This window comes from Bubalus bubalis, chromosome X, assembly GCF_019923935.1.
Source record: "Bubalus bubalis isolate 160015118507 breed Murrah chromosome X, NDDB_SH_1, whole genome shotgun sequence".
In the NCBI taxonomy this organism is placed as follows: domain Eukaryota; kingdom Metazoa; phylum Chordata; class Mammalia; order Artiodactyla; family Bovidae; genus Bubalus; species Bubalus bubalis.
Genome location: NC_059181.1, coordinates 7334898 through 7359853, shown reverse-complemented (window position 1 = coordinate 7359853; position 24956 = coordinate 7334898). Strand labels below are relative to the sequence as shown.

The following is a 24956-nucleotide window of genomic DNA, read 5'->3' as shown; positions in this document are numbered from 1 at the left end:
GCGATGGCACCCCACTCCAGTGCTCTTGCCTGGAAAACCCAAGGACGGAGGAGCCTGGTGGGCTACAGTCCATGGGGTCGTGAAGAGTCGGACACGACTGAGCGACTTCACTTTCATTTTTCACTTTCCTGCATTGGAGAAGGAAATGGCAACCAACTCCAGTGTTCTTGCCTGGAAAATCCCAGGGACGGGGGAGCCTGGTGGGCTGCCATCTATGGGGTCGCACAGAGTCAGACATGACTGAAGTGACTTAGCAGCAGCATACATATGACCTATTTCAAATCCTGAAAGATGATGCCGTGAAAGTGCTGCAGTCAATATGCCTGCAAATTTGGAAAACTCAGCAGTGGCCACAGGACTGGAAAAGGTCAGTTTTCATTCCAATCCCAAAGAAAGGCAATGCTAAAGAATGCTCAGACTACCACACAATTGCACTCATCTCACATGCTAGTAAAGTTATGCTCAAACTTCTCCAAGCCAGATTTCAGCAATACATGAACCATGAACTTCCTGATGTTCAAGCTGGATTTAGAAAAGGCAGAGGAATCAAAGATCAAATTGCTAACATCCACTGGATCATGGGAAAAACAAAAGAGTTCCAGAAAAACATCTATTTCTGCTTTATTGACTATGCCAAAGCCTTTGACTGTGTGGATCACAATAAACTGTGGAACATTCTGAGAGATGGGAATACCAGACCACCTGATCTGCCTCTTGAGAAATCTGTATGCAGGTCAGGAAGCAACAGTTAGAACTGGACATGGAACAACAGACTGGTTCCAAATAGCAAAAGGAGTACGTCAAGGCTGTATACCATCACCCTGCTTATTTAACTTCTATGCAGAGTACATCATGAGAAACGCTGGACTGGAAGAAGCACAAGCTGGAATCAAGATTGCCGGGAGAAATATCAATAACCTCAGATATGCAGATGACACAACCCTTATGGCAGAAAGTGAAGAGGAACTAAAAAGCCTCTTGATGAAAGTGAAAGTGGAGAGTGAAAAAGTTGGCTTAAAGCTCAACATTCAGAAAACAAAGATCATGCCATCCAGGCCCATCACTTCATGGGAAATAGATGGGGAAACAGTGGAAACAGTGTCAGACTTTATTTTTTTGGGCTCCAAAATCACTGCAGATGGTGACTGCAGCCATGAATTTAAAAGACACTTACTCCTTGGAAGGAAAGTTGTGACCAACCTAGATAGCATATTCAAAAGCAGAGACATTACGTTGCCAACAAAGGTCCGTCTAGTCAAGGCTGTGGTTTTTCCTGTGGTCATATATGGATGTGAGAGTTGGACTGTGAAGAAGGCTGAGCGCCGAAGAATTGATGCTTTTGAACTGTGGTGTTGGAGAAGACTCTTGAGAGTCCCTTGGACTGCAAGGAGATCCAACCAGCCCATTCTGAAGGAGATCAGCCCTGGGATTTCTTTGGAAGGAATGATGCTAAAGCTGAAATTCCAGTACTTTTGCCACCTCATGCAAAGAGTTGACTCATTGGAAAAGACTCTGATGCTGGGAGGGATTGGGGGCAGGAGGAGAAGGGGACGACAGAGGATGAGATGGCTGGATGGCATCACTGACTCTATGGACGTGAGTCTGAGTGAACTCTGGGAGTTGGTGATGGACAGGGAGGCCTGGCGTGCTGCAATTCATGGGGTCGCAGAGTCAAACACGACTAAGCGACTGAACTGAACTGATACATAGGGGAGAATACATTCAGATTTTATGAAGTAAATTCATAAGCATCCTTCTATTTCTCAATGAGAGGGCAGCTAAAGTACAGTAAATATTTATTCATACCCACACACTTTCGCCACCTGATGTGAAGAACTGACTCATTGGAAAAGTCCCTGATGCTGGGAAAGATTGAACACCGGAGGAGAAGGGGATGACAGATGATGAGGTGGTTGGATGCCATCATGGACTCGATGGACATGAGTTTGACTAAGCTCTGGGAGTTGGTGATGGACAGGGAAGCCTGGTGTGCTGCAGTCCATGGGGTCACAAAGAGACAGACACGACTGAGCAACTAACATATACATATGAACTGACATACACATATGAGAGAACACATCTGGATTTTATAAATTACATTCATAAGCATTCTTCACGAAAGGGCAGCATAAACACCGTAAATATTTATTCTTACACACATATACATATGAGAGAATACATCTGGATTTTATAAGTTACATTCATTAGCATTCTTCTATTTCTCCATGAGAGGGCAGCATAAGCACAACAAATATTGATTCATACACATATATACTCTGCAGAGTCCCTAGATCTGCAAGGAAATCAAACCAGTCAATCCTAAGGGAAATCAGTCCTGAATATACATGGAAGGATTGATGCTGAAGCTGAAAATCCAATGCTTTGGCCACCTGATGCAAAGAACTGACTAGTTCTTTGACTGAATGCAAACTAGTACAGCCACTCCAGAGAACAGTGTGGAGATTCCTAAAAAAAAACTGGAAATAGAATTGCCATATGACATAAACACCGAGGAAACTAGAATTGAAACAGACATGTGCACCTCATTGTTAATCGAAGCACTGTTTACAATAGTCAGGACATGGAAGCAACCTAGATGTCCTTTGGCAGACAAATGGATAAGAAAGCTGAGGTAAATATACACAATAAAATATTACTCAGCAAATAAAAAGAATGCATTTGAATTAGTTCTAATGAGGTGGATGAAACTGGAGCCTATTTTACAGAGTGAAGTAAGTCAGAAAGAAAAACACCAATAGAGTATATTAACGCATATATATGGGGAAAATGGCAACGATGACCATATATGCGAGACAGCAAAACAGACACATAGAAACAGACTTTTGGACTCTGTGGGAGAAGGCCAGGGTGAGATGACTTGAGAGACTAGCACTGAAACATGCATATTACAATATGTGAAATAGATCACCCATCCAACTTTGATACATGACATAGGGCACACAAAGCTGGTGCACTGGGAAAACCCTGAGGGATCAGATGGGGAGAGAAGTGGTCGGGGTTCCAGGATGGGGAAGATATGAACACCCATGGCTGATTCAACTCAATATATGGCAAAACCCACCACAATGCTGCAAAGTAAGTAGCCTCCAATTAAAATAAATACATTAATTTAAAAGAAAAAGACCCATGTACATGCTGTCTACAAGAAACCCACTTCAGACCTAAAGACACATATAGACTGAAAGTGACAGGATGGAAAAATATATGCCATGCAAATGGGAATCAAAAGATAGATGGAATAGCAATCCTCATATCATACCTTAAACTAAAGAAGATTACAATAGTTAAAGGACACTACATCGTGATGAAGGGATCAATACAAGATGAAGACATAGCAATTGTAAACATCTATGCCCCCAACACAGGAGCACCTCAATACATAAGACAAAAACTAACAGACATTAAAAGAGAAACTGACAGTAAAACAATCATAGTCGACTTTAACACCCCATTCATACCAATGGACAGGTCATCGAAACAGAAAATTAATACAGAAACACATCTCTTAAATGACACATGAGATGAGATGAATCTCATTGATATCTTGAGGACATGCCATCCAAATGGAGAAGAATACACCTTCTTCTCAAGTGCACATGGAACATTCTCCAGGATAGACCACATCTTGGGTCCCAAATCAAACCTCAGTAAAATTAACAAAATTGAACTTGTATCAAGCATCTTCTCTGACCACAACACTATGAGACTAGATATCAAGTAGAAGAAAAAAACTGTAAGACACACAAACACGTGGAGATTAAACAACTTGTTTCTAAATAACCAACAGGTTACTGAAGAAATAAAAATGGAAATGGAAAACTTTCTAGGAAAAAATGACAATGAAAACACGACCACTCAAAACCTATGGGATGCAGGAAAAGCAGTTCTAAGAGGGAAGTTTGTAGCAATATGACCCCAACTCAAGAAACAAGAAAAGCATCGAATAGACAACCTCAATTGACTCCTAAAACAACCGATAAAGAAGAAGAACAACAACAAAATAGCCAAAATTAGTACATGGAAAGAAATCATAAAGATATGAACAGAAATAAATGAAAAATAAATGAAAGAAACAACAGCAAAGATTAATAAACTGAAAGCTGGTTCTTTGAGAAGATAAACAAAATTGATAAACCTTTAGCCAGACTCATCAAGAACAATAGAGAGATGAACCAAATCAACAAACTTAGGAATGAAAAAGGAGAGGTTACAACAGAAAATGCAGAAATACAAAGGATTATAAGAGACTATTATGAACAACTCTATGGCAATAAAATGGATAACCTGGAAGAAATGGACAGATGTTTAGAAAAGCTCAATCTTCCAAGACTGAACCAGGAAGAAATAGAAATTGTGAACAACCCAATTACAAGCTCCAAATCGAAGCTGTGATCGAAAAGTTCCCCAAAGCCAAAAGCCTAGGACCAGGTGGCTTCACAGGTGAATTCTATCAAACATTCAGAGAGGAGCAAATGCCTATCCTTCTAAAACTCTTCCAAAAAACTGCAGAGGAAGGAACACTTCCAAACTCATTCTGCAAGGCTACCATCACCCTGATATGAAAACCAAGGACAAGACTAAATAAGAAAACTACAGACCAATATCACTGATGAACATGGATGCAAAAACATCCTCAGCAAAATTTTAGCAAACAGAATTCAACAACACATCAAAAACCACGATCAAGTTGGGTTTATTCCAGGGATGCAAGGATTCTTCAATATTTGCAAATCAATCAATGTGACAGACCATATTAACCAAAGGAAAGCTAAAAATCATATGATAACCTAAATAGATGCAGAAAAAGCCATTAAATTTAATTTTAAATTATTAAAAATAAAGTTTAAAAAGAAATAAACTAAAAAAAGTTTAAAAAGTGTAAATAACTCAAATGTCCATCAACTGGTGATCGAATAAATAAAACATGCAATGCAAAATTATTTGGCCATCAAATGAATGGAGTTCTTATACAAGCTATTACATGCTAGCGCTCTGAAATGATTATGTTAATTAAAAGAAGCCAGGAACAAAAGGCTGTGTATTGCATTATACTGTTCATGTGAATGCGTATGTCCCTGATTAGGTAATGCTCTAAAGACCGAAAACAAAGGAGTGAATGAAAGCGCCCAGATGAAGGGGCAAATGGAAAATGTCTGCCAACTGGAGAGTGTTTCCCATTGGAGGGATGAAAATATTCTAGAATGAGGCTGTGGTTATGGTTATTCAACCTATGAATAAGTTACAAATCAATGAATTATACAGCTTAACTAGTAAATCCATGGTACAGGTACAACATGTCAATAAATAAAATGCTTTAAAAAAAAAAAACTACTGAAATTAACTTCTACTTCCAGGAATATTATCCTTCAAAAACAAAGGAGAAGGAGATACTCTCATATCAACAAAAAATTGGGGAATTCATTCTCAGCAGATACCTTGTCTGTAAGAAATGTTAAAAGAAGTTATTTACACAGGATAAGAAGATATTGAAGAGAAACTATGAGTTAAGAAAGACTGTTATGTTGAAGTTTGACAGAAAACACCAATATTCTGGAAAGCAATCATCCTTCAATGAAAAGTTAATTGAAAAAATAAAGGAAGACAAATTGAAATGAAGGGTTGTTTTCTTATTATTAATTGGTAAAAGATGAATGCTTGTTTGGGCTTCTCCATCTTTGCTTTTCGCCAATTATGAGTCTTCATAATTAAGGTGGGTTTCATGTATACATGATCTCTTTTCACTCAGTGGTAAAGAATCCGCCTGCAATGCAGGAGCCGTAGCAGGTGCGAATTCCATCTCTGGGTCAGGAAGATCCCCTGAAGGAGAGCATGGCAACCCACTCCAGTATTCTTGACTGGAGAATCCCTGTGAACAGAAGAGACTGGTGGGCTTACAGTCCATGGGGTGGCAAAGAGTTGGGACATGACTGTGCAAGGAAACAACAGCAGACGTATGCCTAACAGAGACTCTGAAGATACTAAAAATAGATGAGAAAATTCTCAGCCTAAACAAAGCAAGACAAACAAACAAAAAAACCTAGATTGTAGAGCTGAATTATGAAAGGTTTTAGGCAGTAAAATGTCTCCCAACAGTAGGGTAAGCAGTGTGTTCCACACAGGAGAGAGGAGTAATTTTTAATACTCACTTAATAGAAAAACATTCCAGTTACATTCATAAATTAAAGGAAATGAAAATGTTCAGAAAACAAACATAGTATAAAATCTACTGATCATTTTATGTCTAATTAAGACTGCAAAACTGTAAGGGAATCTTTAAGAAAAAATATCTGTGAAAGTTTACGCAGCCCCCAATGAAAAGAGTTGGACACGACTGAGCGACTGAACTGAACTGAAGCAGCCCCAATGAACGTAATTTTATTTTCTTTTTTCCCATAGTCTCAAAATAGCTGACAAAGAATTTCACTTTAAAACGTATTTTTCAATTTCAGCAGGATATTTCATATTCAAACATAGGATTTTTCATGATAAAAAGCTTGTACTTTGCAGTGAATATTTTGTTTCACTGATTTAGACATAAATAAAATCACATTGTGTGTCTTTGCCTTGACCATCTTTATGGCATCACTGTGCATTTAGTATCAACGGTTTGAATGTGTGGACTGTGAAGTTCTCGGGTCATATACTCTTGAAGCCTAGCTTGAAGGATTTTGAGCATTACCTTCCTAGCATGTGAAATGAGTGCAGTTGTGTGGTAGTTTGAACATTGTCTGGCATTGCCCTTCTTTGGGATTGAAATGAAAACTGAACTTTTCCAGTCCTGTGGCCACAGCCAAGTTTTCCAAACTGGCTGGTGTATTGAGTGCAGCACTTTAACAGTACCACCGTTTAGGATTTGAAAGCATTCAGGTACAATTTAATCACCTCCACTAGCTTTGCTTGTACTGCTGCTTCCTAAGGCCCACGTGTCTGCACTACAGGATGTCTGGCTCTAGGTGAGTGATCACATCATCATGGTAATCCAGGTTATTAAGATTTTTTTTAACAGTTCTTCTGTGTATTCTTGCTACTTCTTCTTAATCTCTTCTGCTTTAGCTAGGCCCATAACGTTTCTGTCTTTTATTGTGCCTGTCTTTGCATGAAATGTTCCCCTGGCATTTCTCATTTTCTTGAAGAGATCTCTACTCTTTCTCACTCTATTGTTTTCCTCTGTTTCTTTGCTTTTTTCAAATCCCTTGTGAGTATACACTGGAAGTGACAAATAGATTCAAGGGTTAGATCTGGCACACAGAGTACCAGAAGACCTATGGATGGAGGTTCCTAACATTGTACAGGAGGTGGTGATCAAAACCATCCACGAGAAAAAGAAATGCAAAAAGGCAAAGTGGGTGTCTGAGGAGGCCCTACAAATAGATGAGAAGAGAAGAGAAAGGCAAAGGAGACACAGAAAGATACAGCCACCTGAATGCAGAGTCCCAAAGACTAGCAAGGAGAGATAAGAAGGCCTTCTTAAGTGAGCCACCAGGGAAGCCCCTTATCTCATAAAAGGGATTTCTCAGTGAGATCACTATGCGCTCAGTCTCCTCCTATGGACACTATGTCATAGTGCCTCCTCCCCTCCCCAGCTGGGGGTCACCGTCTGCTAGTCTCAGTGCCTGGGGAGAGGGGGCACCCCAGCCTCTCCCATGGGGAAGCCACAGACCCGAGAACCAGGTGTGTCTCCCTGAGGATGTGATTGTACAAATCATGCACTCACCTTTAATCATCACCTCACACCCTGCAGTCGCCGAGAGACACACGGAGGACCGAGGAGACCATGGACACTGCCACCTGGCCCCACCTCGGCAGTCACCCACATTCAGTGGACGCGCGGACGGATGACAAGCCCCACAAGACAGGGCTGAGAATAGCCTCTGCAAAGCCCAGCTCCTCAACGTGCCCACCAGCAGCCCCAAGGTGGCTTCCGGTTCAGGCCGGTGACATCACAGTACGTGACTTAAACGCAGCCTCCGTGATACCCAGCTTCACCCATGCGTCATCCCTCAGCCCCGAAGCAGCTTCTGGTTCAGCCCAGTGATGTCACAGGATGCGAACGAGGAGCGGCCTCCGCAACGCCCAGCTCCTCAGTGCGCCGTGCCTCAGCCCCGAGGTGGCTTCTGGTTCAGGCCGGTAACGTCGCAGGACGTGACTGAGACGCAGCCTCTGTGATGCCCAGCTCCACACACGCACCATCTGTCAGCCCCAAAGCAGCTTCCAGTTCAACCCGATGACGTCACCAACAAACCACTCGGCCCAGATGAAGTTGCCTGCGAAGGTGTTGGTACGGCCCCACACCCATGCGCAAAGGTAGGGGAGCCCCCACTGGGTCAGCTTCTCCAGGGACCAGGCCGGGTGGACGCGGACAAACTCCAGGTTCTCTGTGAGGTTGATGCTGGCCACCCACAGCCTGCCTGGGACAAGAGAGGGGCTGCTGTTCATGGTGCAGGCTGTTGGGTCAGCTGCCCAGGCATGCGGCCACTAACCCATGGAGTCATGTGGCCAACCAAACCGTGTGGGCACTGACTCACGTGGTCACCCACCCATGGGGTCACTACCCCATGCATTGATCCCTCCACTGGCCACCAACCCCTGTGGGCACCCACCCATGGGGTCACTAACCTGTGAGGGCATGCGCTCACCTGTCCACATGACGACCCACTCACACCGTCACCCGCCCATGCGGTCACCCACTCACCAGGTCAGCAACTCACATGGTAACCCACCCTGCACTCAGCAACTCAAACTGGTCACCCACCCACGCAGTCTCCAACCAACACGGTCTCCGGCCTATGTGACCAGTAATCCATGGGGTCACCCACCCACGCAGTCACCCACCCATGAGACCCCTAACCCATGGGGTCACCTGCCCACGCAGTCACCAAGCTGTGCCATCACTCACCCAGACTCTGGCCTCCGCAGAGGTCAGAGATTCAGATGTCCAACAGAGACCAAAGTTCAGACAGCAGGGGCTCACAGGGGTGTTGACTCATGAATTTCTCCTGTTACAAAGGGCAGGTGGGCTGGACAGTGACACCAAAGATGTCCATGTCCTGGCCCCGTGTGGTGGACACAATAATGTTCACATGGATGTCCACATCCTGTCTACATCCTAACCCCTGTGGTGGACACAGTAACATCCCCAAGGATGTCCACGCCCTGGTCCCCATGTGCTGAACAGAATAACGTCCCCTAATACGTCCTGTTCCATTTCTCCACTTGAACACAAAGCCAGACCCATGCACGAGGACATGTGTGCGACCAGGTGTCCCGGTTTGAAGGCAGCACTCCCCTGGGTGGCTGCAGCTCTTCATGAGCTCCAGGTAGTGGACGAGGTCTCAGGGCTTCACCTGGTTCCCCCACCAGTAGGGGATACCGGGCCACAGTTCTGCATGCTGACTCATGGATGCCTCGTCCTTGTACGACAGGATGACCTGCTGGCCCTGGGACCACAGCTGGTGCAGAGTCAGCACCTCCTAGGGGGAGAATCATCTGGGTGCCCATGAGACATGTGCACAGGGGTTATTGGGGTGCCTTGTGACATAATGTGTCAGTTATCGGGGGTGTCCGAGAAGCTACAGTGATGTGTGGATTATTAGGGTGTCTATGAGCAGTGATGGGCTGGTTATTGGGTTCTCTGTGAGAAGAGACAGTCATGGGTGGGTTATTGGCATGTCTGAGTAGAGACACTAGTGGGTCGATTACTGGGGTGTCTGAGTGGAGATGGTGATGGTGGGTTATTGGGGTGTCTTGAGCAGTGATTGGTAGATTTTGGGGGTGTTTGAGTGGAGACAGTGGTGGGTAGATTACTTGGGTGTCTTGAGCAGTGATGGGTCGATTATTGGGGTGCCTGAGTGGAAACAGAGGTGGATGGATTATTGGGGTTTTTGATAGAAAACAGCAGGTGGATTACTGGGGCATCGTGAGGCATGATTGATGGATTTTGGGGATGTCTGAATAGAGACCAGGCAGGGTGGATTATTGGGGGTGCCTGTGACCAGTGATGGGCTGGTCATTGGGGTGTTTGAGTGGAGACAGTGGTGGGTGGATTACTGGGGTTCCATGAGCAGCATCACCTGGTGCCTGAATCAGCCTCATGCAGCAAGCGGATAGTTTGATTACAGTGAGGCCTAGTACTCCCACCACCCCCGCTGCCAGGAGCATGGGGAGCCTGTGGCCCCTGCTCACACCCCACGGGGACACAGCATGTCCCCAAAGATGTTCTTGATGCAGCCCATCAGGTACTCATGCAGGTCCTCCATCACGCCCTCGAAGTTCCTGCATGCCAGGCTAACCACTTCCTGTGGGTGGTTCTCCAGCCACTCTGAGATCTCCATGAGCATGTCCTGGGTGGGGGTGGGGTGAAGGGCCTTGTAGTGAGAGACAGAGGGTCATGGGTGGGGAATTCCCCCAGCACAGCCACTCTACAGACGGGTTGTGGTGTCCTGACACACAAAGACATAAAGCATGGCGCCTGGTCCCAAGGGACCCAGCCTCTCTTGAGTGGCAGTGGGGAACCGTGGCATTGCTCTGGTGTGCTGGTGTGTGTGTGTGTGTGTGTGTACACACTCCAGTAGGTACAAGTGCACACACAGGTGTGCATGTGTTCAGGGTCTGTGTGTGCATGGATATGCATGTGTGTGTGCATGCACAGCAGCAGAGAGCATTGCTTATAACATTGTGTGAAGTCTGTACTCCAGGGAGCATGCAAGGCCAGCAGGGTACATGCACACTGAGGCCCAGGACAGAACCTCCAGACCCCAAGGGTCTTTAGGTTCTGTGGTGGGGGCACTGGGGGCCGAGGCCAGTGTGAGACTTTAAGTGACTTGGCCAGCAGCCGAGAGAATGGACTGGACACCCCAAAACTGGACACAGGAAAAGATGTGTCAGGGACCTGGTATAGCCAAATTCTGGGAGACACCCCAGAGGCCAGGGGTGCAGGTGTGAGTTCAGAAACGCGTGTTGGTTGGGAATTCTGAGTGACTGATGCCAGAGGTTCTCCCTCTCATGCCTGGAGTGGACGTGTGTCCGTCCCATTAGAGGTCAGTGTCCTCTAATGGGAGTGGACCTGTGTTGTCCCCTTAGAGGTCAGCCTCTCCTGTCTGGAGTGACTGTGTGTCCATCTGAGTGGACGTGTGCCCATCCCCTCAGAGGCCCTCCCCCTCCTGCCTGGACCAGACGTGGTGTCCCTGGCTGGCGGACCCCCCCGTCCGTAACCCTGCCCCCACCCCCACCTCCATGAGGGCCGTCATGTACACCATGTGGCCAGAGTGCAGGTTCCTCTCAGTGCCCTCCTCCATGTGCGCCAACTGCAGGTCCTCACACCAGCATCCAGGTGCTTCGTGATGCTCAGAACCTGCACACAGAGGTCAGTCATCTGTGCTGGGCACAGAGGGCAGCCCCACTCAGGGGCTGGGCATGCACTGAGGATGCCCAACTGAGGGCCACATTGGCCACTGTGAAATCAACCGTGTTGGTGCTGCTGGGGTTGAGGCACTGCTTCTGGGAACAGGGTCCCCAGGGTCAGTGGTCATGTGGAGCACAGAGCCCGGGTCAAGATTGTGGTCTTGGGGGGGTGTTCCTGCAGAGTCCAGCCTCACACTCCTTCAGGCAGTCCCTGGGTGGAAGCTCCCTGTGGGCTCAACGCCAAGGCTCCATGACACCCAAGCTGGACCCTTGGACATGAGGACACACTAGACCCACAGAGGTCTGTGCCCACCCCCACAAACAGCACTAGGAAAGGCAAGAAGGAATCAAGGGAAGAGAACAAAAGGACAAAACATCTGTCCACGACACAAATAAGACAGGAAAAAGCAAAAAATAACTTTAACGTACATTGAAAAGTGAAAGTTGCTTAGTTGTTTCTAACTCATTTTGATCCGGTGGACTGTAGCCCACCAGACCCCTCTGTCCATGGAATTATCCAGGCAAGATTACCAGAGTGGGTTGCCTTTCCCTTCTCCAGATCTTCCCAACCCAGGATCGAACCCACATCACCCTCATTGCAAGCAGATTCTTTACCAACTAGCCACCAGGGAAGCCCTAATATAAATTTGTAGCAGAAAATGTACTGTGTTCTCTACAAGGAGTCATAATGGAAAAAGAAAAAAACACAAGGATAAAAAAGTGGGGAAGAAAATAATAGATTCTCTCTATCCAAAATAAAAGAAAAAGCAAAAACTAATATTAACATAAACTAGTCGCAGAAAATGGTACTGTGTTCTCTACACAGAGTCACAATGGAAAAAGAAAAAGATATAAGGATAAAAAATGGGAAAGGGTGTCACAGCCCCACCCCCCAATCCAAATTAAAAGAAAAAACAAAGACTCATATGAATATTGTCAGCTATAGTCAGGCACTTGCCATCCACCTCTACAAGGATTAAATGCAGTGCTGCTGCAGCCGCTGATCTTAAACACCCCCTGAAAGACCACCACCTGTGCCCCCCACCCCACACACACCCAGGTCTCTTTGGGAGCCATACCACTTGAGACCATGGCACCAAGGTCCCCCAGTATGGAGGGGACCCTGCCCTGGAGGGACGCAGAAGAAAGGGACCCAGCACCAAGGGACCCTCTGAGCAGAGGGACCCCAGTCCTGCAGGACTCCCGGGCTCTGGTGGACCTCCTGCTGCTCGCTCCCTCCTCTGGGTGTGAGCTCTTAAGGCCAGCCTGTAGGCAGCTGATGCAAGCAAGAATGTAGTTTGTCCACATTCCAGCCCTGGCTCTCTGCCAATCAGATCCCCTGAGGAGGATTCCAGCAACCGGGGACCTCCCAGGAGGAAGCAATCACACAGGTAAGAGCTGTGCTTGACAGCCTCTTGTCCTCTTGGGAGGACCAGCCCAGGAGCAGAAAAACCAGGAATATGAGTGCCCCTCAAGTGCGGGTACAGGAAGGCAGGGGCCATCTGTCCTGCCCAGGAGGGCCCCTGTTCCTGAGGGCACCTGGGCCCAGGTGGGTTTCTACCCCATCCTGCATCCACCCCCTGGGTAACGTGTGTGCCAGTGACAGGACCACTGTCAATTGGGTGCCCCCTCCCCACAGACAGGGCCCCCAACATTGACTCCTCTTCATCCTCCACAATGACTGCCTCCCATCCCGGCTTCTCTGCACCCCATAAAACCCCCGATCCACCCTGGAGAAGCACTACAGGGGAGGGGTGTGAGTGCGTGCGTGTGTTCTCAGTCGCTTCAGTCGTCTTGACTCTCTGTGACCCCATGGACTCTAGCCTGCTGGGCTCCTCTGTCCATGGGACTTCCCATGTGAGAATACTACAGTGAGGTGCCATTTTCTCCCCCATGGGATCTTCCCGATCCAGGGATCTAGCCCGGGTCCCACGCATTGCAGGCTGATTCTTTCCCATCTGCGCCACCAAGAAAGTCTCCCTGGAGGGGGTGCTGGGGTGCAAACATAAACCCACCTCAGAGAACATGGGAACTCAGCTATTGCTTATCTGGGACCAGGAAGGAGCTCTGGTGTCAGCTCAGCTGCACAAAGGGCAGAACCCAGCCTTCCCCTTCCCTTCCCAGGTCCCCCAGCCTCTGTAACTTCAGAGGGTGATGCTGTTAGTCCATGGGTCCCCGTTCTGGCTTCAGGCTGGTTCCACAGTAAAGCTGTGTCCTTTCCTACCTTTCTGGGAGGCTCTCTGGGTGGGGAAGATCTCCTGGAGGAGGGCATGGCAACCCACTCCAGTATTCTTGCCTGTAGAATCCCATGGACAGAGAAGCCTGGCAGACTACAGTCCATGGGGTCAGACATGACTGAGCAACTAAACAGCAATTCTGCTTTACAGCAGGTTTATTCTCAATCTCGTTTCCCCAAGAGGGATAAAGACACCGCCCCCTGTGGGTGACACTAGCGGCTGGAGCTGGGTCCAGGGCCCAGGCGTGCCCGCAGACCCTCACCTGGGTGGTGGACCTCTTGAGCACCATGGGCAGGGTGATACATGGCAGCACTTTGCCCAGAAGCTGCAGCAGCCTTGACTCCTTGTGAGAGATGGGTGACTTCTTGTTCAGGCAGTAGGTCATCATGCTGTGGCTCCCTGCAGGCAAACCAGGCGGGGGACACATCACCCCCTGAGCCTGTCCTCTGTGCCCCCAAGCTGCCCTAAGGATGCACAGCTATAGCACCGCGGGGTATGGGGGAGTCCCGAAAGTCATATCCACTGAGTCCTGGGGACTGAATCTTGTCTCCAAATGGGGTCTCTGCAGATGTGAGAAAGTGAAAGTCAATTTATTTAAGGAATCCCGTTTTTGGACAGGAAAGGCTTAAGGTGGCTTTTGATTTTATGGTTTGTTGTTTCCCAGGTGGTGCTCGTGGCAAAGAGCCTGCTTGCCAAAGCAGGAGGCATAAAGGATGCAGTGGTGATCCCTGGGTTGGGAAGATCCCCTGGGAAGGGAATGATAACCTACTCCATTATTCTTGCCTGGAGAGTCCATGGACAGAGGGGCCTGGTGGGTACAGTCCATGGGGCTGCAAAGAGTCAGACACAACTGAGCACAGAGAGACCTTCTCTAGTTACAAGTACTTTGAAGTTATTCATAGTATTTTCAGGCTTTTTATGACGCCAATGTTGTGGTCATTTATGTGTGGTTTTACTTATTCTTTTCCCTTTTAAATCTGTGTGATCTGTTTCAGAGACAGTGTGGAGAGGTTCACACTTTAGCAGTCACCTGGGGACAATCCAGAAATCTTCCCTTCTGTCTCTGAACATAGGTTTGGACTAGCTTTATTTCTTTCTCTTTTTTCTTTTCTTATTTATTCTCAGGGTCAAGGGATAGGAAGGAGGATTTACAAGTTCATAATATAATTTGATTTGATGATGTTATGGAAGAGTGGATGGATGGGTGGATAGATAAGTAGATGGATGGATGGATGAATGGATGGTGAGTGGGTGGATGGATCAATCAGTGGATGGGTGGATGATGGATTGGTTTGTGGATGGATGGATGGATGGATGGATGCTGGATGGGTGGATTTATGGATGGATGAGTGGGTGGTTGGATGGATGAGTGGATGGATAGGTGAGTGGGTGGATGGACAGATAGATGAGTGGATGGGTGGGTGTGTGGGTGGATGGATGGATGGGTGGGTCAGCAGCATGTGGCCCATGCACACAGTGGTGTATGAGTCACCATGAAAAGGAGTGAAGTTCTGACACAGGCTACATCATGGATGGACCTTGAACACACGATGGTCAGTGAGAGAAGCAGACACAGAAGGACACATTTTACCTGTCCATTTATAAAAGATGTCCAGAACAGGCAAATTTACAAAGACAGAAGCAGATGAGTGGTGCCCGGGCTTGGGGGAGAGGCATCGAGTTATTTTGTAAGGGGTATGGGAAGGAGAGCGGCCAAGGGCCACTCTGTGGTCCTGAAGACTCGGAAGCCTCCTCCATGTGGGGTCCCCACAGCTTTCCCCACGGGGAAGCACCCGGAAGGGCCGAGAGACTGGGTCCACGGTTTCCTGTCTGCTCCACACTCTCAAGGGAAGAGCCGTGTGGGGGCCCCTCCTCCCAGGCAGGGTGGGATGGCCGGCATAGAACCCCACAGCTGTCGAGAGGGTGAGAAAAAGTCTAAAGCTGCCTTCCATAGAAAACAGCACTTCCTGTTTGTCCAACTGTCCATGTGCGCTCCCAGCGGGCAGTGTCCAGTGTCACAGAGCCAGGGCAGGGCCCAGTGTCTGCACGGCCAGAGGAGTGCTGGTGGAGAATGGGGCACGTTTACACCTTGAGGAGGTGAGCAGGGTGCTGTCTGGCAGGGACCCTCCCCTCCCAGGCCACGGTGTCTGGTGGCCACCCCTCAGATGGCCTGAGCACAGCAGTGTCACCCTGGAAGTGCCTGCCTGCCTGGTCACCACTGGCCATCCCCAAATCCAGATGCCCGCCCATAGCTGAGCTTTGCAGCACTTTTTGCAACCAAACTGGCTGGAGTCAGAGGTTCCTCATTTTAATTAGATAGTTCTGGTATCACTTATCGAGTTGTTTTGGGGGCGGGTGGCCCCCTTAAACTTTGGGCCCTCCAGGCTCAAGTGCAGAAAGTGCTGCACAAGCTCTGATGGAAAACGTGGGTGGAAAGCTGAGGGGTCCCCAGGAGTAGGACAGAGTGGCTGAGAAAAACACAACCCTGCCCCCCAGGGAGGCCAGCATGTGTCCTGAAGGTAGGCTCTCGGGGGTTCATATACCTTCTGGGTTGAATGGGATAAAGTGGACAGACAAGGGAAGGTGCTGGTGTGTGTATGTGTGTGTGTGCAGTATGTGTGCGTGTGTGTGCATGTGTGTTTGGTGTGTGTGTGTGCATGCGTGTGTGTGTTCAGTGTGAATGTGTGTGCCTGCATGTGTGCATGTTTGGCTCTGAGGCTTCCCACACTTGGACCCATCTTGCAGCCGCATCTCCGCTGAGTCGAGCCTATGGGGCCTCACCTGGTATGGAGAGGTGGTGCAGGGGCATGTCCCAGAGCCAAGAACTCAGTGCCGACATCCAGTTGGAGTTCACTTTGGTGGCACAGGAAGGAGCCGGGCAAGCTCACCTGCCAGCCCATAAGAGGCCGAGCCTGGGCAATCTGGGGGAGGAAATGGGGTGTTGCATAATTAAAACAGGACATACAGAAGACCCGGTGCTGGCGGCATGGAGGCGTGGCTCTGAGAAACTTGTACCTGTGGACTTCTCTCCAAGAGAAAGGAGGATGGGGTGGTGAAGAGGGGAGAAGTGCTCTAGAGACGGAGAAACTGAGACACAGAAAGAAATGGACAGAGACATGAAAAGAGACAAACAGAAGTAGGGCGAGGGAGCAGAGAGACACAGGAGGTTAAGTGGGGGTTTGAGGAGGAGCAAGGGAGCGGGGAGACGGGGACCAACAGACAGACCCCAGCAGCTCAAGTCTGTTCTCCCTGAGGCTAGAGCTGGCGACCCCATCCAGAGGGTCCCCCTTCCTCGCACTGTGCACCAGCCCCCTCCTTTTGGGGCTGAGAGGGGCCCAGTTGAGCCTGTGGGCTCCAGGTATGGGGGCTTCCACCCTAGGGGCAATGGAGTCCAGGCCCAAGGTCACATGCCCGTCACTCCCCGGAGGCGGTCTCTCGATCTGATGAGTGTTGCTGCAGTAAAAGTGACTGGACAGGCTCCCAGGATGAAGCACCCACCTGAGCAGCTAAGAAGCTGGGAATGCCTCCAGTCAGGGTCTGAGTGTCCCCTCTCTCCTGTTATGGGTGGGTGTCCTGGTGGTCTGCATGCCATCAGGACTCCTTTCATGGCAAACACATGCCTGGACCTTTATATTTGTGTTTACTGCTCTCCATGGACAGGGGTTGTCTCTATTCTTAAGGTCCCCTCTCTATAGTAATAGTTCCCTTCTGTTGTCATAGTCCCCCCTCTACAGTAATAGTCCCCTTCTGTTGTCATGGTCCCCCCTCTACAGTAATACTCCCCTTCTATTGTCATACTCTCCCCTGTACAGTGATAGTTCCCCTTCTATAGTAACAGCCCCCTCTAATATCATAGTTGGAGAAAGGCATGGCAACCCACTCCAGTATTCTTAGCTGGAGAATCCCATGGACAGAGGAGCTTGGTGGGCTCCATGCGGTCAGTCCATGGAGTCACAAAGAGTCGGACATGACTGAACGACCAACACTAATGTCAGGTTTTAGAGTAATAGCCCTCTATTCTCAAAACTTCACTTCTACAGTAACTGTGTGTTTTGAGTTCAAGTTTATAAACCTTTTCTGTTTCCTGTGTAGAGAAGATCCTTTAGCATTTGCTCAAGAGCTGGTTTGGTAGTGCTGAATTCTCTCAGCTTTTGCTTGTCTGTAAAGCTTTTGATTTCTCCTTCATATTTGAATGAGATCCTTGCTGGGTATAGTAATCTGGGTTGTATGTTTTTCTCTTTCATGACTTTAAGTATGTCCTGCCATTCCCTTCTGGCATGAAGTTTCCATTGAAAGATCAGCTGTTATCCTTTTGGGAATCCCCTTGTGTGTTACTTGTTGCTTTCCCTTGCTGCTTTTAGTGTTTGTTCTTTGAGTTTGATCTTCATTAATTTGATTAATATGTGCCTTGGGGTGTTTTTCTTTGGGTTTATCCTGTTTGGGGCCCTCTGGGTTTCTTGGAATTGGGTGGTTATTTCCTTCCCCATTTTAAGGAAGTTTTCAACTATTATCTCCTCAAGTATTTTCTCATGGCCTTTCTTTTTGTCTTCTTCTGGGACTCCTATGATTCGAATGTTGGGGCATTTAACATTGTCCCAAAAGTCTCTGAGGTTGTCCTCATTTCTTTTCATTCGTTTTCCTTTTTTCCTGTCTGCTTCATATATTTCCACCATTCTACCTTGCACCTCACTTATCCTATTTTCTGCCTCAGTTACTCTACTATTGGTTCGCTCCAGAGTGCTTTTGATCTCAGTTATTGCATTATTCATTATTGATTGACACTTTTTTATTTCTTCTAGGTCCTTGTTAAACATTTCTTGCATCTCCTCAATCCTTGCCTTCAGTCTCTTTATCTTTAACTCCATTTTGTTTTCAAGATTTTGGATCATCTTTCCTATCATTATTCTGAATTCTTTCTCAGGTAGACTTCCTATCTCCTCCTCTTTTGTTTGGTTTGGTGGGCGTTTACCATGTTCCTTTACCTGCTGAATATTTCTCTGCCTTTTCATTTTGTTTAGATTGCTGTGTTTGGGGTGGCCTTTCTGTATGCTAGAAGTTTTTGGTTCCTCTTTATTGTGGATGTTCCTCCCTGTGGGTGGGGTTGGACTAGTGGCTTGTCAAGATTTCCTGGTTAGGGAAGCTTTTGTCAGTGTTCTGGTGGGTGGAGCTGGATCTCTTCTCTCTGGAGTGCAATGAAGTGTCCAGTAGTGAGTTTTGAGGTGTCTATGGGTTTGGTGTGACTTTGGGCAGCCTGTATTTTAATGCTCAGGGCTATATTCCTGCATTGCTGGAGAATTAGCATGGTGTGTCTTGCTCTGGAACTTGTTGGCTCTTGGGTGGAGCTTTGTTTCAGTGCAGGTATGGAGTCAGGAGTTCTCTGGTTTTCTCAAGTTTTGTATTTAAGCCTCCTGCCCTTGGCTTTCAGTCTTATTCTTACAGTAGCCTCAAGACTTCTCCATCCATACAGCAATGATGATAAAACATCTAGCTTAATGGTGAAAAGATTCTCCACAGTGAGGGACACCCAGAGAGGTTCACAGAGTTATATGGAGAAGAGAAGAGGGAGGAGGGAGACAGAGGTGACCAGGAAGAGAAGAGGGTCAGTCAAAAGGGGAGAGAGCAATCTAGCCAGTAATCAGTTCCCTAAGTGTTCTCCACAGCTGAGAATACACTTCACAGAGTTAAGTAGAGAAGAGAAGGGGGAGGGAGGTGATAGAGGTGACATGGGGGAGAAAAGGGAGAGTCAAAAGGGGAGAAAGAAATCAAGCCAGTATTCACACCCCTAAGTAAAAATGGGTACTGAAGATTAGATTCTTAAGGGTACAAAATTGGTAACAAATACCAAAAAGCAAAGATTAAAAACCTAGAGTAGAGGTTGGATTCTCAAAAACACAATATTAAAGAAAAAAATCACAAAAATTATAATATATATATATATATGGTTTGCTTTAAAAAATAGGTTTTTTGCAAAGTAATAGTAGGTTTTAAAAATGAAAATTAAAGGAGTAATAAAGAACTTAAAATAATTTAAAAATTATAATTGTAAAAATATATCTAGGAATTTCTCTGGAGCTGCTGCCGGCAGGGTGGGGTCAGTTCAGTTTCGGATAGTTCCCTGTTCCAGCTTATACTTCTTCTCAAGGTCTATAGGCCCCTTCCAATGCATAGTCAATGCTAGCTACAGGGTTTTAATTTGCTGCACCTGTCACTTCCAGAGCGGCTCCCTCTTCTTTATTTATTTTACCTTCCTCTGTTTGCAAGTCCTTTCAGTGTCTAATTTCCACCGTGACACAAGGGACTGAAGGGGTCACTTATTTCGGCTCACTTGTTCAGTTGTGTTGTGGAGAGGGAGGAGCACTGCAAACAAATATCATTGGCATGTGAGGGGAGTACTCATGGTGTATGGACCACATGGGGCTTGCCCCAGCTCATGATGGCCTGTGCTTTCCCAGTCTACACTGCTCAGGCTCCAGGTTGCTCTGCAGGGGAACTGTCCAAAGTTGGCCCTGCATTTCATGCACTTCCCTGGTCTGAGCTGCTCAGGTTCAGGTTCTCGGGTACTCCACAAAGGCACAGACTCAGTCGGACCTGCGTTTTGTGCCCTTCCCAGGTCCAAGCAGCTCAGGCGACCAGGTGCTTGGCAAGCACACTGCCCCAGGTGGGCCATGTGTCTTAATCACCTCCCTGGTCCCGGCTGCTCGGTGTCCCATGTGTGCCAAAAGAGTGCTGTCTCAGGTGTGCTGTATGTCTCTTCTGGGGGGCTGATCTCAGGTTGCGACCCTCCTGGCAGATGCCAATCGTCCAGGATCCCAGGAACATGTGGTTAGCAAGTAGGAGCCTGCTCACAGTTTGGTGCAGGATGCCATCTCTGGGGCAGAGATTGCCCCTCGTCTTCCACCTCTGGCTGTCGCCCACCTGCCTCTCTGCCTCCGGCAGGGTGAGGGGCCAGTCCACAGCTAGCTAGCTCTCCTTTGGTGTTCACTCAGTCCTTTGTTCTGTGAAGTGGCCAGACTGTGCCTTAGGTTAGAGCTTTCACAGGAAAATTCTCTCTCTCTCTGGCTATCCCACAGTTTGGGTTGCTATCTCACCTTAGCTCCCTCAGATTGTCCTCAGGGCATTCAGGCCCAGTCCTTACCCTAAGCATGCAACCCACGCCTCTCCTGCTTGCTGTGGCAGATGTGAGTGTCTAGGCTATTTCTCCGCTGGGAGTTGTGGTTAAGGCACATATTCTGTGGAATTTTTTTCCCCTCCCACTTATGTTTCCCTCTGCAATTCCAAAACTCCCCACAGGCCTGGTAAGAGGGTTTCCTGGTGATTGGAAACTTCTCCTCCTTCACGACTCCCTCCCCAGGACGGGTCTCCTTCCCTAACTCTTCTGTCTCTCTTTTTGTCTGTTACATTTTGTCCTACCTCCTTTTGAAGAGAATGGGCTGCCTTTCTGGGTGCCTGGTGTCCTCCGCCAGCGTTCAGAAGTTGTTTTGTGGAAGTTGCTCAGCATTCAAATGATATTTTGATGAATTTGTGGGGAAGAAAGTGGTCTCCTCTTTCTATTCCTCCACCATCTTAGGACCGCCCCACCTCTTACTTTTAAATATTTATTTAATCAGCTGCGCTGGGTCTTAGTTGTGGTACACAGGGTATTCAGTTGAGGCATGTGGGATCTAGTGCCCTGACCAGGGATTGAACCCGGCCCCCCTGTGTTGGGAGCTCAGAGTCTTAGCCTCTGGACCAGCAGGGAATGCTGCAGCATCCTACTTTAAAAAAAATGTTATTTATTTTTGGCTGTGCTGGGTCTTTGTTGCTATGCGGGCTTTTCCCTGGTTGTAGGGAGTGGGGGCTACTCTCTAGTTCTTGTGCTTGAACTTCTCACTGTGGTGGCTTCTCTTGTTGGGAAGCATGGGCACTAGGCATTTGGGCTGCAGTAGTTGTGCACAGGATTAGTTGCTCCACAGCATGTGGGATCTTCCCAGATCGGGGATGAACCCATGTCTCCTGCATTGGCAGGCAGATTTTTAACCACTGCACCACCAAGGAAGTCATTCCCCTCCCTCTTCCTGCCAACCTCCTACTTAAAAAAAAAAAAAAAGACTAAAAACAACCTGTTTAGTAAATTTTCAGGAGTCTGAGCTCTGAGGTCAGCGTCTGTGGTGTCATTCTCCCAAAGGCATCTTGGCTTCAGATACTGGTTGGGCTCATGGGTCTGGCGACCAGGGCAGGTCTGGCAGCTGAAAACAGGCTTGGCCTCTGGTGCTCTGCCCTCACTTACTCACCCAGGGTCCCCGAGCCCTGGCAGCCAAGCAGAGCAGTGCCAGGTGGGTCAGGTACAGCTATGGGGCTTCTGAGGTCCGAGTGGAGCGTGCAGTGGAGGCAGCTGGCTGTCCTGTCACTGTGACTGCTGCTGTCTTGTTTGCCCGTGCAGCGCAGTCATAGTGTCAGGTGAGGCCTGGCCACTGTCATGGGGACAGGATGGGACCTCAGACAGCTCACATCAACAGCCCTCTTCCTCACCTCTGCTTCACTTCGTGGCTTGTGGCTGCTGGCATCTCTCTGGGCTGGGAGGGTGTGTAAAGCACCAGCCCCCTTGCTCAAGGTCAGCTGAGACCCCAAGCTCTGGGGTCACACACCATCGCTGCCGCCATGCAGGTCTTCCCACTTCTGTGAGGGAGGGCCTGTGAAGGCCTGTGGGTGATGGGGGTTTTGGGGGTGTTGTGGGCTGGCCCAGGATCCAGCTTTTTGAGGGGAGGAGAGGGGAGGGGAGGGGAAGGGATGGAGAAGCTTTGACCTGCTCAGGCTTCCAGGGGATTCCAGGCCCTGCTCTGGTGGGAGGTGCAGGTGAGAAGCCCCTGCAAGCTTCTGGGTCTCCACTGTATTTCAGTTGAAACCCCTCTGCCTGCATCACCCCTAACTCTCTCTCACTCCTGTGGCCCCAGCCACAAGCCATGGAAGATGGAGAGTTTACGTGGCTTCCCTTCCAATAGGGAAACCAAGCAGACAAACGTGTTCCTTTAGGAAAGCATGAAAGAAACGAGAAAATAACAGTGGGTGGTTATTACTGACACGGTTCATGTAGCGACACTTCACAAGCCTGGAACAGGGAGGGAACTGAGGGCCATTTGCCCCAGTCCTGGAGTTACCACCTCCCACCCCTCCCTGCCCCATAGCCCACTCACCCCTTGGTGTCCTCTGGTGACCGATTGGACTTCAGGCTCCTGAACCCATTCTGGAAGGATCAGGACAGAGCAGAGTTCATTCAGAGAGGGATCAGATCAGATCAGTCTCTCAGTCGTGTCCGACTCTTTACAACCCCATGAATCACAGCACGCCAGGCCTCCCTGTCCATTACCAACTTCCAGAATTTACCCAGCCTCACGTCCATCGAGTCAGTGATGCCATCCAGCCATCTCATCCTCTGTCGTCCCCTTCTTCTCCTGCCCCCAATCTCTCCCAGCATCAGAGTCTTTTCCAATGAGTCAACTCTTCGCATGAGGTGGCCAAAGTACTGGAGTTTCAGCTTTAGCATCATTCCTTCCAAAGAAATCCCAGGGCTGATCTTCAGAATGGACTGGTTGGATCTCCTTGCAGGCCAAGGGACTCTCAAGAGTCTTCTCCAACACCACAGTTCAAAAGCATCAATTCTTCGGTGCTCAGCCTTCTTCACAGTGCAACTCTCACATCCATGCATGACCACAGGAAAAACCATAGCCTTGACTAGACGAACCTTTGTTGGCAAAGTAATGTCTCTGCTTTTGAATATGCTGTCTAGGTTGGTCATAAATTTTCTTCCTAGGAGTAAGCGTCTTTTAATTTCATGGCTGCAGTCACCATCTGTAGTGATTTTGGAGCCCAGAAAAATAAAATCTGACACTGTTTCCACTGTTTCCCCATCTATTTCCAATGAAGTGGTGGGACCGGATGCCATGATCTTTGTTTTCTGAATGTTGAGCTTTAAGCCAACTTTTTCACTCTCCACTTTCACTTTCATCAAGAGGCTTTTGAGTTCCTCTTCACTTTCTGCCATAAGGGTGGTGTCATCTGCCTATCTGAGGTTATTGATATTTCTCCCGGCAATCTTGATTCCAGCTTGTGTTTCTTCCAGTCCAGCGTTTCTCATGATGTACTCTGCATATAAGTTAAATAAACAGGGTGACAATATACAGCCTTGACGAACTCCTTTTCCTATTTGGAACCAGTCTGTTCCATGTCCAGTTCTAACTGTTGCTTCCTGACCTGCATACAAATTTCTGAAGAGGCAGGTCAGATGGTCTGGTATTCCCATCTCTTGAAGAATTTCCCACAGTTTATTGTGATCCACAGAGTCAAAGGCTTTGGCATAGTCAATAAAGCAGAAATAGATGTTTTTCTGGAACTCTCTTGCTTTTTCCATGATCCAGCGGATGTTGGCAATTTGATCTCTGGTTCCTCTGCCTTTTCGAAAACCAGCTTGAACATCAGGAAGTTCATGGTTCACATATTGCTGAAGCCTGGCTTGGAGAATTTTGAGCATTACTTTACTAGCGTGTGAGATGACTGCAATTGTGCAGTAGTTTGAGCATTCTTTGGCATTGCCTTTCTTTGGGATTGGAATGAAAACTGACCTTTTCCAGTCCTGTGGCCACTGCTGAGTTTTCCAAATTTGCTGACATATTGAGTGCAGCACTTTCACAGCATCATCTTTCAGGAGTTGAAATAGCTCAACTGCAATTTCATCACCTCCACTAGCTTTGTTTGTAGTGATGCTTTCTAAGGTCCACTTGACTTCACATTCCAGGATGTCTGGCTCTAGGTCAGTGATCACACCATCGTGATTATCTGGGTCGTGAAGATCTTTTTTGTACAGTTCTTCTGTGTATTCTTGCCATCTCTTCTTAATATCTTCTGCTTCTGCTACGTCCATACCATTTCTGTCCTTTATCGAGCCCATCTTTTCATGAAATGTTCCCTTGGTATCTCTGATTTTCTTGAAGAGATCCCTAGTCTTTCCCATTCTGTTGTTTTCCTCTATTTCTTTGCATTGATCGCTGAAGAAGGCTTTCTTATTTCTTCTTGCTATTCTTTGAAACTGTGCATTCAGATGTTTATATATCTTTCCTTTTCTCCTTTGCTTTTCGCTTCTCTTCTTTTCACAGCTATTTGTAAGGCCTCCCCAGACAGCCATTTTGCTTTTTTGCATTTCTTTTCTATGGGAATAGTCTTGATCCCTGTCTCCTGTACAATGTCACGAACCTCATTCCATAGTTCATCAGGCACTCTATCTATCAGATCTAGGCCCTTAAATCTATTTCTCACTTCCACTGTATA

The 24956-nt window shown here is 47.7% G+C and overlaps 1 pseudogene; it reads right to left on the bottom strand.

The window, feature by feature from the left end:
- Positions 1 to 7519: 7519 nt before the first annotated feature.
- LOC102414431 lies at positions 7520 to 16558 on the bottom strand (annotated as a pseudogene).
- Positions 16559 to 24956: the final 8398 nt, after the last annotated feature.